At 41.3% G+C, this 13,032-nt stretch overlaps 1 protein-coding gene across 2 annotated transcripts in view; it reads left to right on the plus strand.

Moving 5' to 3' along the window:
* The first annotated feature begins 3,564 nt into the window (after positions 1–3,564).
* Positions 3,565–13,032, plus strand: part of LOC121584603 (zinc finger MIZ domain-containing protein 2) — a 69,663-nt gene continuing 60,195 nt past the window's right edge. The window contains exon 1 of one of the 2 annotated variants that reach the window (XM_041900586.2): positions 3,565–4,066. The gene's annotated coding sequence lies outside the window, so the exon portion shown is untranslated. Of the gene's footprint in view, positions 4,067–5,486; positions 5,791–13,032 lie in introns of those variants that run through there. The other variant, XM_041900588.2, reaches the window with a different exon arrangement.

The raw sequence follows: 13,032 nt of genomic DNA on the forward strand, positions 1-13,032 counted from the left end.
AAAGGAATGTTCCTGTTCTAGCCAGAAAAGCAAAGTCACTGCGATGGAATGCAGAGTGAATCCAAGAGGTTAAAAAAAATCACACGCACACCCATGTAAAGTAATGACATTTCACAGTACAGTAGTGTGTGGTAATCGGATTTGGTGTTCAAGTCCTCCTAAGGGGCATGTCATGTTTTGTCGTATCTCTATTAGGTGGAAGAATACAGTGCATCCTTGGCATTTCTGTGGGGTATTAAATTGTTAGCTACCATGGGACATACAGTACTTTATGTGTGCATGCATGACCAAATGATGATAGCTTGCAAGTATTATCTGACTAATAAACACACGCTGATATCATAATATTCAATAAGATCCCATTTTCATTCCAGGCTCTCTTTCGTGAGAACATCCTTTGGGATTACTGGATTGGCTTCTTTGTTACCCTGTGCAGCTAAGGGTGAAATTGTTGCACCATAGCACAGCATGGCCCAAATCCCAGTCACACAGCATACATTCAATAGCAGTGCATCTCTGACCATTTAACAGGATACCTTACACACTGTGAGTGTGTGTGCCTGCTGTTCTGACAGTGGTAAATGACTGCAGCAGGTTGGGGTGGAGGCTGTGCGGCAGGTTGAATTAGGGGGGGGGTGCACTTGGAAGGAACAGCGAGAATATGCCAAAAGAATTTAAGCTTCTGTTTCCAGGGCAACAAGGATCTGCAGATCACAGTTCTGTACGCTAGTCACTTGCAGACAGACCCCAGAAATCTGTCTAGTAGTGCACCACTAACATGAAATGGCATTCATGTTTCTCTCAGCTCTAGAAACAATTATTACAGGATCGCTCCGTTTTGGACCTTTGGTCCTTTATACACTGTATTCCTATCATTATCATCATTATATAAAAGTCATATTTCACCAGTAGACTCCATTTGAACTAAGTTGGTCTTCATCTGTGGAAAATAGACAGCATGTATTGAATGATGCCACAAAAAAATATCAGGAATTGAAAGGCTGGACCTTCAATTAGGTAAGCATTTAAAACATTCTCGTAAAAACATAATGTGAACAGATTACTTTCCTAGAGACATATTTGCTCTATTGGAGCAAGGTGTACATTTTATTTGTGTTTATTTATTTTGACCGTGACAAAGCTTTCCTCAACATGTCTTTTGCGTCCTCTGGGTGATCATCTATAAGACATCCTCTTGAGCTCCTTGTATCCAGTGTGATCAGCTGACTGGTTTTTCCCAGTGTGAGAGAGAGAGCGCACATGCTGAATAGATGCCCTCAAGCACTTTGGCTAAAGGAATGCTACACTTGGCACTAAACCGTGAGGGCTCATCAAGGCCAGATCAATTGTTCATCTCTCTTCAGCCTATCCCCCAAGGCTTAGCACATCCACGGGTTAATTCCCATGGTATGCTGTGACAGTCACAGGCTGAGGAGACCTAGAAGCCCTCGAGGGGAATGTAGACCTACATTCCACAGACTCTGGAATGTAGGTCTACATGTTGTTATCAAATGTAAAAGACTACAAGTTTTCCAATTTTTTTGGGGTGCAAGACCGACTACATTTAGTTTCTTTAATCTTCTAACAGTATTAGAATTAGCTGCAAACAGATCCATTATTTAACTAGGCAAGTCAGTTAAGAACAAATTCTTATTTACAATGACGGCCTACCCCGGCCAAACCCGGACGATGCTAGACCAATTGTGCGCCGCCCTATGGGACTCCCAATCACGGCCGGATGTGATACAGTCTGGAATCGAACCAGGGTCTGTAGTGACGCCTCTAGCACTGAGATGCAGTACCTTAGACCGCTGCGCCACTCAGGAGCCCATTATAATGTAATTAACATTTTCATAGTCATAAGAAATTGATAAGAGCCTTATTAAGTATTGTTTCTTTAAGACTCCCTTTCAAGAAAACTATTGTTTGGCAGCATGTTATTATGATCCTATCTCCATGTGCCTGTATGTTCCTCTAAAAACAGAAACAAACTGTATTTCCATAGGCTCACTTGCATGCTGATTCATGATGAGAAGAGCACCACATTATTACCCCAGGGGCTTACATTGTTTATGGTGGTAGCAGTGAATCACACAGTAATTACACCTAGTGTTGCTCCAGACTTTTCTGAAATAATGAGTCCTCCAAATCCCAAGAGGGACTTCTGTAAAGATGGGGATTTACAGAGCAGGACAACAACAAATATTTATCAAAGTCATATAGACCTTGAGTGGATGTATGGGGATAGCAGCTATGACAAAAAAAAAGCCAATACTAAAAATCTCTAAACTGAGGGACTCCTGTGGTCTGCTTTAGATCCTTTTTTGTATATAGACTGATAAGCAGACAACCTGCTGTCAGCTCATGTCAACAGGATTATGACATTCTGGATACATTGCAATATATGTTCTGGGTACATTACATTTATACTACAGTGCAAAAACACTATCATCTGAAGTTGGAGACTCTCTTTGACCAACTACCACTTATATTTCAGCCCATATGGCAAATATATCTGTCCTTTACATTTTAGTAATTTAGATGACATTCTTATCCAGAGTGACTTATAGTAGTGAGTGCATACATTTTTTGTACTGGTCCCCCGTGGGAATTTAACCCACAACCCTGGCATTGCAAGCACCATGCTCTACCAACTGAGCCACATGGGACCTTGGCGTTAGAAATAAATTACCTGAATCTGATGCAGAGTTCTAACAGAGTTAATTGACTGCTCTCCATTTCCATCTGTAAAATTACAATTCCGGTAGTGATGACAACAACTATTATTGAATTAATTAATATTAATTAATTAATGGAATAATGTATTATTGTTATTATTATTGTTATACATACTTATCAATTACAACTACTCTGATTATTTAGGCTGTAATACACACAGCCTGAAACTAATGCCTGCAAAATCTTGTAAATGTTCCTTATATATCCACAGGAAAGTATTGTTTATATGACTTTTTAGAGAGCAGTACAGTTCTGCACCAAGATAAAGTTCGTTTTATATTGGATATTCAGTTCTCTCATGAACAGTTATTGAACCAAGGATGCCATGAAAATTGTATATTCTGAATCAGGGGAGGATGGGGAACAATCAACCCCTTTTTTTGGTGACTTTTTCATTTTCTTACATTTTCTATTCTGATCTATAATTAACACAAAAAAAGTGTCGGTTGTTCTTCATCCTCCCCTGATTCAGAATATACAATTCTCATTGTCATGGCATGCTTGGTTCAATAGCTATTGACGAGAAAACTGAATATCCTATATTAAACTAAAATATTTAAAAAGGCAGATAAACAATACTTTCCTGTGGATATTTTGTCTCAAATTTCGAGCAGTTGAAGGACAAACCGCACATACAACCAGCAGAGTAAGTTTAAATGTAATTTCCTTCTACATTCTGCTTGTAAGGTACATAGTTTACATTTACACGATTTTGCAAGCATTCGTTTCAGGCTGTATATACAAAGTAATTACCTGTGTATTACAGCCCATTGTGCAACAGAAGGAGGCAGCTTGTTAGCTATGGTGGCTAGAAACACACTGTAACGTTAGTGGAGAGCAGAGCAGCAGAACAACAGAGCCAAGGAAAGTGCAGCCCTTCAACACAGCAGGCAAGCAGACCAGGCTGCCCTCAGTTATCAGGCCATTTAGCGACGTTATTGAGAGGGTAGGACAGGGTTCTCCATCAAAGTAGCAAGCTTGGGTGATGGACAATGTTACACTCTTTTACAATTAATTGAATTAAAGCTGTACTTTATTTAAATAGCACTGATGGTGCCGAGCGCTGCGGGAGGTAGCTAGCTAACGTTAGCTGGTCAAGTAGCCTAAACAAGTTTCCTGGATAGACCAGCCTGGACAACCTTTCGACATTTAGGTAGCTACAGAAGCAACTTATCCTGCAAGCTAACGTTAAATAGCTAGCCAGGTTATTTTGTAAGTACAATTTATCTTAATGAAACCGGTTCCCTAGCATTCGGGTTTGCGCATTACTGCCGTGGAGCTCAGACTGCAGCCACGCAGACCAACCCCGGGCAGTTGAAGTTGCAAGGTAAGCCAGCACCAGCAGCCACTTCACTCCATTGTCACGTAAAGCTAACGTTAGCTAACATGTAGCTAACCAGGGAGCAGGCTAAACAATCCGCTAGCTAGTTAGCTATAAAACCTATAGATAGTGGTAGACTGTACTGCCACATCATTAACTTTTGCTAACTAACGAGTTATATTTTGGCACAGGATATTTGCTACATCGGAGTTGTTCACTAACTAGCAAGGCACCGAGCTAGCTAGTTAGACACAAATGGCCCAAGCCATCATTCGCGTGTTAGCCAAACGTCAAGCGTCTCATCATAGCTTTAGGAAAGTAACGTTAACGTGAGTAGGCTATGTAGTTACGATTTTGTCTTGGCATTGAACCACTGTCTCGTAAAATATCAAAATTCGTCTCAGGTGTTAGCAAATGTTAGCTAGCTGGCTAGCAACCATTTGTAAACACTGTCACACAGACAGTTGCCGGTGGTAGGCAGCTAGCTAATGTAGCTAGTACAAGGAAGACATTCAAAATGTCTTCCATTTATATTTTTTCCAATCATTGTGGTTTACATTTAACGTTACTGTACCACGACAATATGAATAAGATAACGTTCGTTTAAAGAACGAATGTAATTAATTGAATGTTATGATGGACACAGCTTTGTAGAACCAAAACATACACAGCCTCTGCTCAACGAACTCGAGAACGAATCGTTTGGGGTCTGCAGTTCGCGAACGATAGGCTATTGTGCGAATCACTCACGGCAGTCAAGCAATGCATTCCGCCAAGTGTCGTTCACAATCTAGTCCGATTGCGGCCGCCACAAATAGACCTTATTTGTATGCCTAGAAATCAACAAATGTAGATTGTTTATGTAGATTGTTTAAAGCACACTTACAAGTCTGTCACAGATGACAGTAACAATAAGCCCCTTATGGTGAAGGACATGTGAACGAGAGGCTTGTAGAATTAGGACTCTTTCGAGTTTTCAGTGGCGTCAGTTCAGCTAAACCTAGGGTATGGCGAAGTTGCGTGTGGAAATACACCCACCAGTTGAAGCTCATTTACTGTACTTCTACACAATTTTTTAACTCTAAAATGCTATTTGGAGAACAGCAATAACAAACAAAAATGTCCCCCAGACATTATCACCTCCAAAATTAGGTTTATAGGTCTGTGCAATGATGTGTACAATGTACTACTCAACCTCTTCATACATAGGCTACATTACATTTACATTTTTACATTTTAGTAATTTAGCAGACGCTCTTATCCAGAGCGACTTACAGGAGCAATTAGGGTTAAGTGCCTTGCTCAAGGGCACATCGACAGATTTTTCACCTAGTCGGCTCGGGGATTAGAACCAGCGACCTTTCGGTTACTGGCACAACGCTCTTACCCACTAAGCTACCTGCCGCCCCCCATTGACTAATTTAGCCTACTTGTGGAACAGTGCAACATGAAATAAATGCATAATACACGCTATCAAGGCCGACATCAAATACAGACATCAATGTGAAAGTACCCAGAGCATAAAACAGCTCACTGCAAATGCAAACAATGCCAGATAAGTCCTACACATGCATTGAAATAAAAGGCATACATCAAAGGAATTACTTAGGCCTACAATCGACAAGGACGCATAAAGACAAACAAACTCGACCAAGGAATTTAAAAAAAATCGACATATTAAGGCCGCACCCGTGATTCAGCACCACTGAATGGACAGCGCCTTGATACAGGTAGGCATAGTGGAGCTCCATGGGGTGTGGCTGAATGGACAGCGTCTCTGTCTAGTAGCCAGCTAGAATTAGGCTATTCAGTTTGTGGGCAGTTAGACATTTTCTGGGCACAGTTGAGTAGCCTACAATGCATATATGAAAATCATAACTGGCACGCAGATCTTTAGAAATTGTAGGATCAATTGTAAATTGTCACTCATATGACAAAGGTCGCAGACCTGTAGGCCATATATTTTCTTTATTAAATCAAATTGTATTGGTCACATACACATATTTAGCAGATGTTATTGCGGATGCAGCGAAATGCTTGTGTTCCTAGCTCCAACAGTGCAGTAGTATCTAACACTTCACAACTATACACACATCTCAAAGTAAAATAATGGAATTAAGAAATATATAAATATTAGGACGAGCAATGTCAGAGTGGCATTGACTAGAATACAGTAGAATAGAATACAGTATACACATATGAGATGAGTAAAACAGTACAAAAGCTGAAGAACATATGCACATCCAGGTACTTTCCGCAGGTGCTGGAGTAGGAAAATTCATGAAAAACAGAAAGGAAAACGCAGTGTGGCGTTTTCCTTTCTGTAAAACGGTATGTAAACATGATTAAAGTGACCAGTGATTCCATGTCTATGTACATAGGGCAGCAGCCTCTCAGGTGCAGGGTTGAGGAACCGGGTGGTAGCCGGCTAGTGACTAAATTCAAGGCAGGGTACTAAGTGGATGCCGGCTAGTGATGGCTATTTAACAGTCCGATGGCCTTGAGATAGAAGCTGTTTTTCAGTCTCTCGGTCCCAGCTTTGATGCACCTGTACTGACCCCGCCTTCTGGATGATAGCGGGGTGAACAGGCCGTGACTTGGGTGGTTGATGTCCTTGATGATCTTTTTGGCGTTCCTGTGACATCGGGTGCTGTAGGGGGGTACGAACAAAGGATCCAATTCGGGAAAGTCGTATTTCTGGTCGGAGTGCTGGTGAGTTAACGCTGCTCTGATATCCTAAAATTATTTCCAGCTGTATGTAATAACACAAAAAATGTTCTGGGCTAATAATGTAAGAAATAACACACAAAAAACAAAATACTGCAAAGTTGCTTAGGAGCTAGATGCAGAGCTGCCATGTCTGTCGGCGCCATCATACATTGTGAAGTCACCCTTGTGGAACGAGGGAGGGGGGACGTGGCACTGGATTTTTATTTTCACGCTACAGACGGCTATATCGAACCTCTAATACAGGACACATGACACTACTTTTGTGAAGAAGAAAAAATGATCCCAATCTCTTTCAGGTGGTGCTGCAGCATCCTTAACACCCCTACTTCCCGCGGCTATGGTGTATTCATGGATGCCAAGGGAAGCCAGACTTCCTCAAAATATTGACCAAGAAAAAAAACATATATAAAATAATTTATCTTTAGTCTCTCTGTGTTTCATAAATGTCCTTCAATTCGCAAGAGGCTGAATGTATTTCACCGGAGAAAGCATCTGAGCGAATGAAACAGTGCCCATCCGTTTCACTATGTGATGCTGTCTGGTCAGAAAGAGTATGACATTGTTGCCGCCCGTAGCATTGAATGCAAGGGAAGCCAGTGAGCATTTGGCCTCCCTTGATAATTGTTTAAAATAAATAATAGCTAATCAGCGTTACGCTAAACTGAGTGAGCTCAGCTGTGAATGGTCCTGGCGCACCAAAAAAAAGTGTAAAGGGAAGCCAGTTTGGATTTGGCTTCAGACCAATCACATCACAAGCCAAACGACATTATTGACAGAAAGAAAACATGAATTGTTGTGTTGTTGTCCTCCAGTGGCTAGCTAGCTAGCTAAAATGATCCCTTTCCTAAATGAGTCATGGATGGGGATTTGGACTTGTGTGTTTACTTAATTATCCATACTGTCCAGTGATTATAACGGCGATTATGATCCAACCATAATTTCATACATTGTGCCCCTGGCCTGAGAGGATGGAAGTTCAATATGTAGCTAGATGTAGTATGCTAATGTTAACTAGCTAGCTTGGCGTATTGTTGCCCATGAAAGGAAGTTAGGCTAGCGAGCATGTATTTTAGCCAGGTAGCCTAGGTCAACAAAAACTAAAAGCATGTACTGTATGACAAAGTCATATACCGTTTCTCTACAAGTAGGGTGAGTCAACATGTTTTTTCTACTTGCGCACATACACACATCAGTCCATGGACAGCCACATCATATTTAGCTTAAGTTGATTGGACTAAATCGTTTTTGGTATCTTTTAGTTATCACTGTATTAGACTAAGCATAGGTGATTAGATCAAATTGAAATGGTGCTGGAATAGTGGAGGCAGGTCCTGTTTTCTTTGCGACTTGCGGTAACTCTGCGTGGTTCTAAATCAGTAGTTGTTTATTAGTCCGAAAATGTCGGAAACATTGCCTTGCTTGACCATGCTGTAGGTCATGTAACTGTTTGTTAATGCAATATGTTTTGTGGACTTCACTGGACAGATGTTGCTTTCTGGTTTTGTAATGAAACAAATGTGTGGTTGAATTTATTCTGCCGCTGTGTCTCCTTACTGTCTCGGCCTTAGGCCTATATACCACGGTCACAAGGCATATGAACTAACAGATTATAGAGCAAACAACACAATTTTCACAACACACAGGTTGTGATATGGCTTTTTCTTCTGGATTGGCTTCCCCGGTGTTTTTACCCACCCACCGCTACTGTGTTCAGTACAAAAACTTTTTGGAACATTGCAGATAGAAATGCTATGAATATAACTGACACGATTCCTTAGAATCAGGGGCATGTTTATTCTACATAATACATTTCTATCTGAACGTTGGCAAACGTTGTCTCTCCTCCTACCGGACCTGGCCCTGGTATCCGCTTGTTCCTACCTATGTGAAGCTAGCCACAATAATGATTATCCACATTCCTCAATGATTTTACTCATGTGCATGGATGTCTTTTTCAAGTTTTATGTGTTCTATTAGTAAACTACACTAAACTACTATGTGTATTGAACATTGAGAGCTAATGTGGCTAATTTCAGTGATTTTAGAGTCCTGCAGTAAGAGCTAATACGCTAATATTTGTGTAAACACATGGCTGTGTTCTGTGGATGTCACTGAGCAGGCCGATACCCCATTTCATGGGTGCACAATGCATAGGTTAAGCTGTACAGTGCATATAAGTATGCACCCAATGCAATTATGCAGTATAATACATCCACAGTGGGATTTCAACCGTTTTTTCTGTTTATTGTCAAACTAATTAATTATTGTATTTAATTTAAAATATGTAACAACATTCCAACCTTGTTTAGCATTATCTTGTCCAAATACGCCATGATTCCACTATTTGTATCAGGTTGTGTCAATTTCAATGAGGGACTTTTATTTTGAAGGCGAACCGCAAATTCCACGCACTGAGGACAACAATCAATCAATCACATTTTATTTGTGACATGCTTCCTAAACAACAGGTGTAGATTAACAATGAAATGCTTACGGGCCCTTCCCAACAATGCGAAAAAGAGAGAAATAATAGAAAAATAATAACACAAGGAATAAATCTGGGATGTAACAACCGTTGAGCATCTGAGCTTATGGTTGATTGTGGAGGAAAGGGGTTGAGAGTGAGTGTGTGTGTGTGTGTGTGTATCCCACATTTTGGCCCACTCCTCCATACAAACCTTCTCCAGATCCTTCAGGTTTCGGGGCTGTCGCTGGGCAATACGGACTTTCAGTTCCCTCCAAAGATGTTCTATTGGGTTCAGGTCTGGAGACTGGCTAGGCCACTCCAGGACCTTGAGATGCTTCTTACGGAGCCACTCCTTAGTTGCCCTGGCTGTGTGTTTTGGGTCGTTGTCATGCTGCAAGACCCAGCCACGACCCATCTTCAATGCTCTTACTGAGGGAAGGAGGTTGTTGGCCAAGATCTCGCGATACATGGCCCCATCCAGCCTCCCCTCAATACGGTGCAGTCGTCCTGTCCCCTTTGCAGAAAAGCATCCCCAAAGAATGATGTTTCCACCTCCATGCTTCACGGTTGGGATGGTGTTCTTGGGGTTGTACTCATCCTTCTTCTTCCTCCAAACACGGCGAGTGGAGTTTAGACCAAAAAGCTCTATTTTTGTCTCATCAGACCACATGACCTTCTCCCATTCCTCCTCTGGATCATCCAGATGGTCATTGGCAAACTTCAGACGGGCCTGGACATGCGCTGGCTTGAGCAGGGGGACCTTGCGTGCGCTGCAGGATTTTAATCCATGACGGCGTAGTGTGTTACTAATGGTTTTCTTTGAGACTGTGGTCCCAGCTCTCTTCAGGTCATTGACCAGGTCCTGCCGTGTAGTTCTGGGCTGATCCCTCACCTTCCTCATGATCATTGATGCCCCACGAGGTGAGATCTTGCATGGAGCCCCAGACCGAGGGTGATTGACCGTCATCTTGAACTTCTTCCATTTTCTAATAATTGCGCCAACAGTTGTTGCCTTCTCACCAAGCTGCTTGCCTATTGTCCTGTAGCCCATCCCAGCCTTGTGCAGGTCTACAATTTTATCCCTGATGTCCTTACACAGCTCTCTGGTCTTGGCCATTGTGGAGAGGTTGGAGTCTGTTTTGATTGAGTGTGTGGACAGGTGTCTGTTATACAGGTAACGAGTTCAAACAGGTGCAGTTAATACAGGTAATGAGTGGAGAACAGGAGGGCTTCTTAAAGAAAAACTAACAGGTCTGTGAGAGCCGGAATTCTTACTGGTTGGTAGGTGATCAAACACTTATGATTTTTTTTCTATTGATAATGTCAAATTAACAGCCATACAGAAAGACTCATGTGAAGGCGAAATTACAGAGGAGGAACTTCTGTATGCAATTAAAGACTTTAAGTTCGGGAAAACTCCAGGGTTGGATGAGATACCCTTTTCCCTTTATTCAGATTACAACCTCTCACTTTCAGTTATTTGAAAACGAAATCTCCAAAACATCACTATTTCTAAAACAAGCCATAGAAAGTTGGTTGCAATTTCAATTTAATCCTCCAGAAACGACAGAACAAATAATGCAACAAATATTGTGGTTAAACGCAAATATTCTAATTGATAAAAATTTTTTTAATAAAGGTATAATCTTCGTAGATTATATCATAGATAGGACTGGTGGAGTTATGTCGCACATGCAGCTAACAAAAACATATGGAAATGTCTGCTCTATCCAAAATTACAACCAAATAATTGCAGCATTACCGCAAAAATGGAAGAGGAAAGTGGAAGGGGGAAAAAGTAAGGAACTTGTCTGTCGGCCCTGCATTAAAGAACATAATTGGTTAAAGAAATTTGTGATAAATAAAAAGGTATACCAGTTTCATTTAAGGACCAAAGGATTGACAGCCGTCCCATATAGATTGCAAAATAGTTGGGAAGAGATTTTTGACGTAACGATTCCATGGCATAGTGTTTATGAACTGATACGCAAAACGATGCTGGATTCAAAACTTAGAATTTTTCAATTTAAATTATTATACAAAATTCTTGCTACCAATAGAATGTTATTTATATTGAGGATACAATCTTCCCAGCTCTGCAGATTTTGCTGCGAAGAGACAGAGTCATTAGATAATTTGTTTTGGTACTGTCCATTTGTAGCTTGAATATAATAGTCTGATGGGTGACAATATTAGCCTATCACTTGTGAATTATAATCACTTGCCAAGCGAAAGGTTTGTATCAGAACTAAAGTGGCCAAATAACTTATTAAAATTAAGCACATTAATACGCTTTACAAGGGGTGTAGAGCAGGGTTCTTCAATTCCGGTCCTGGAGGGCCGAAACACTTCTGTTTTTCACCCTCTCCTTCTAATCAGGGGCTAATTCAGACCTGGGACACCAGGTGAGTGCAATTAACTACCAGGTAGAAATAAAAAACAGAAGTGTTTCGGCCCTCCAGGACCGGAATTGAAGAACCCTGGTGTAGAGTCTAACTGGCATACATAAGCAGCGCGTGAGTTTCAAGTTTGGGGAAGTTAATTTATGCATTACATGCATAATCGCAGTTGCGGTCACTTTTGATAATGGTGTTTTCCCGCTAATGGAACATACACGCTTATAGCCTACTGCCGTGTGCGCATTGCTGCGCTTATAATGTGATTAAATATTTTAAGCTAAATGTTCTGACCTGTTGCGTCAGCCACATTGCCTCTAAAATGTTGTGTTAATTTGGGATCTATCACATCCCACAACTGTCCAAGACTATGTTTGGAATATTTATTAATTGAATAGAATAGGTTAACTTTTGTACTGTGGGGGATAGTATATTGACATAGGCTAGTGTTGGCTGACAAAGTAAATGTGGACAGTTCTTCCAATATGTTCAATATGCACCTCGGAATTGGATAAGGACGAGCGCTGTTGCGTCCCAGATGTGTCTGTCTTCACTTGTAGCCTGTGAGAAAGACCCGATCACGTGATTGAGAGCCATGTGAGTGAGCGGTGCTTCGGCACACGCAGCACTCAGGGAGAAGGCACAACGCAGCACTCCGGGCCAAGGAAACAACGGCCACTGGCCGCAAAAGGCATGGATTTTTTTAGGGTGCATTACGGCCACACAAAGGGGATGCCGCCGTGAAATTAGAGGCATTATCAAGTGCTTGTCAAATTGTGAATGAGAGACTGATGAAGTGTTTACAGCCTGCGCAACAAACAAAGCAGAGCTCATGCCTTTCAAGCAACTTTTTTTTTTTCAAATCATCATTAGTCGCATCATGCAGTTTGAAACTATTCCACGAAAATGTGCATATGAAAATCATAAATGGCACTCAGATCAGTAGAAATGGTACAATAACTTGGCACTCCAAATTGAAAAGGTTGCCGACCAATGGTGTGCGTATTACTGGCACTGGACTTCAGGAGCATAATGGCAGAATCTGCAAAGGCCAGCAGCAGCGGGAGGAGGTGGTTCTGGTCGGGAACAGGTCTTTTTCTTCTGGTTATGCTATATGGATCTCTGGCTCCCTCTTTAGTAATTTGTGTGTATTCATTTTTAATTGCAGCGCTTAAAGCATCACGCAAAGTTGCCTAAATATAGTTGATTGGTCGAAAGAACAGACGACTCTTGGTCAACCAATATTTTATTTAGTCGGGGACAGCCCTAATGTGTATAGCAGAGAACATCCTTACCGTTTACCCTCACTTCTTTGACAGACCATTGTCTTAGATATGCCGTTTTAGAAACTGTTCTTAGTCCTGTAAGCATTACATGGC

This window comes from Coregonus clupeaformis, unplaced genomic scaffold, assembly GCF_020615455.1.
Source record: "Coregonus clupeaformis isolate EN_2021a unplaced genomic scaffold, ASM2061545v1 scaf0098, whole genome shotgun sequence".
Taxonomy (NCBI): domain Eukaryota; kingdom Metazoa; phylum Chordata; class Actinopteri; order Salmoniformes; family Salmonidae; genus Coregonus; species Coregonus clupeaformis.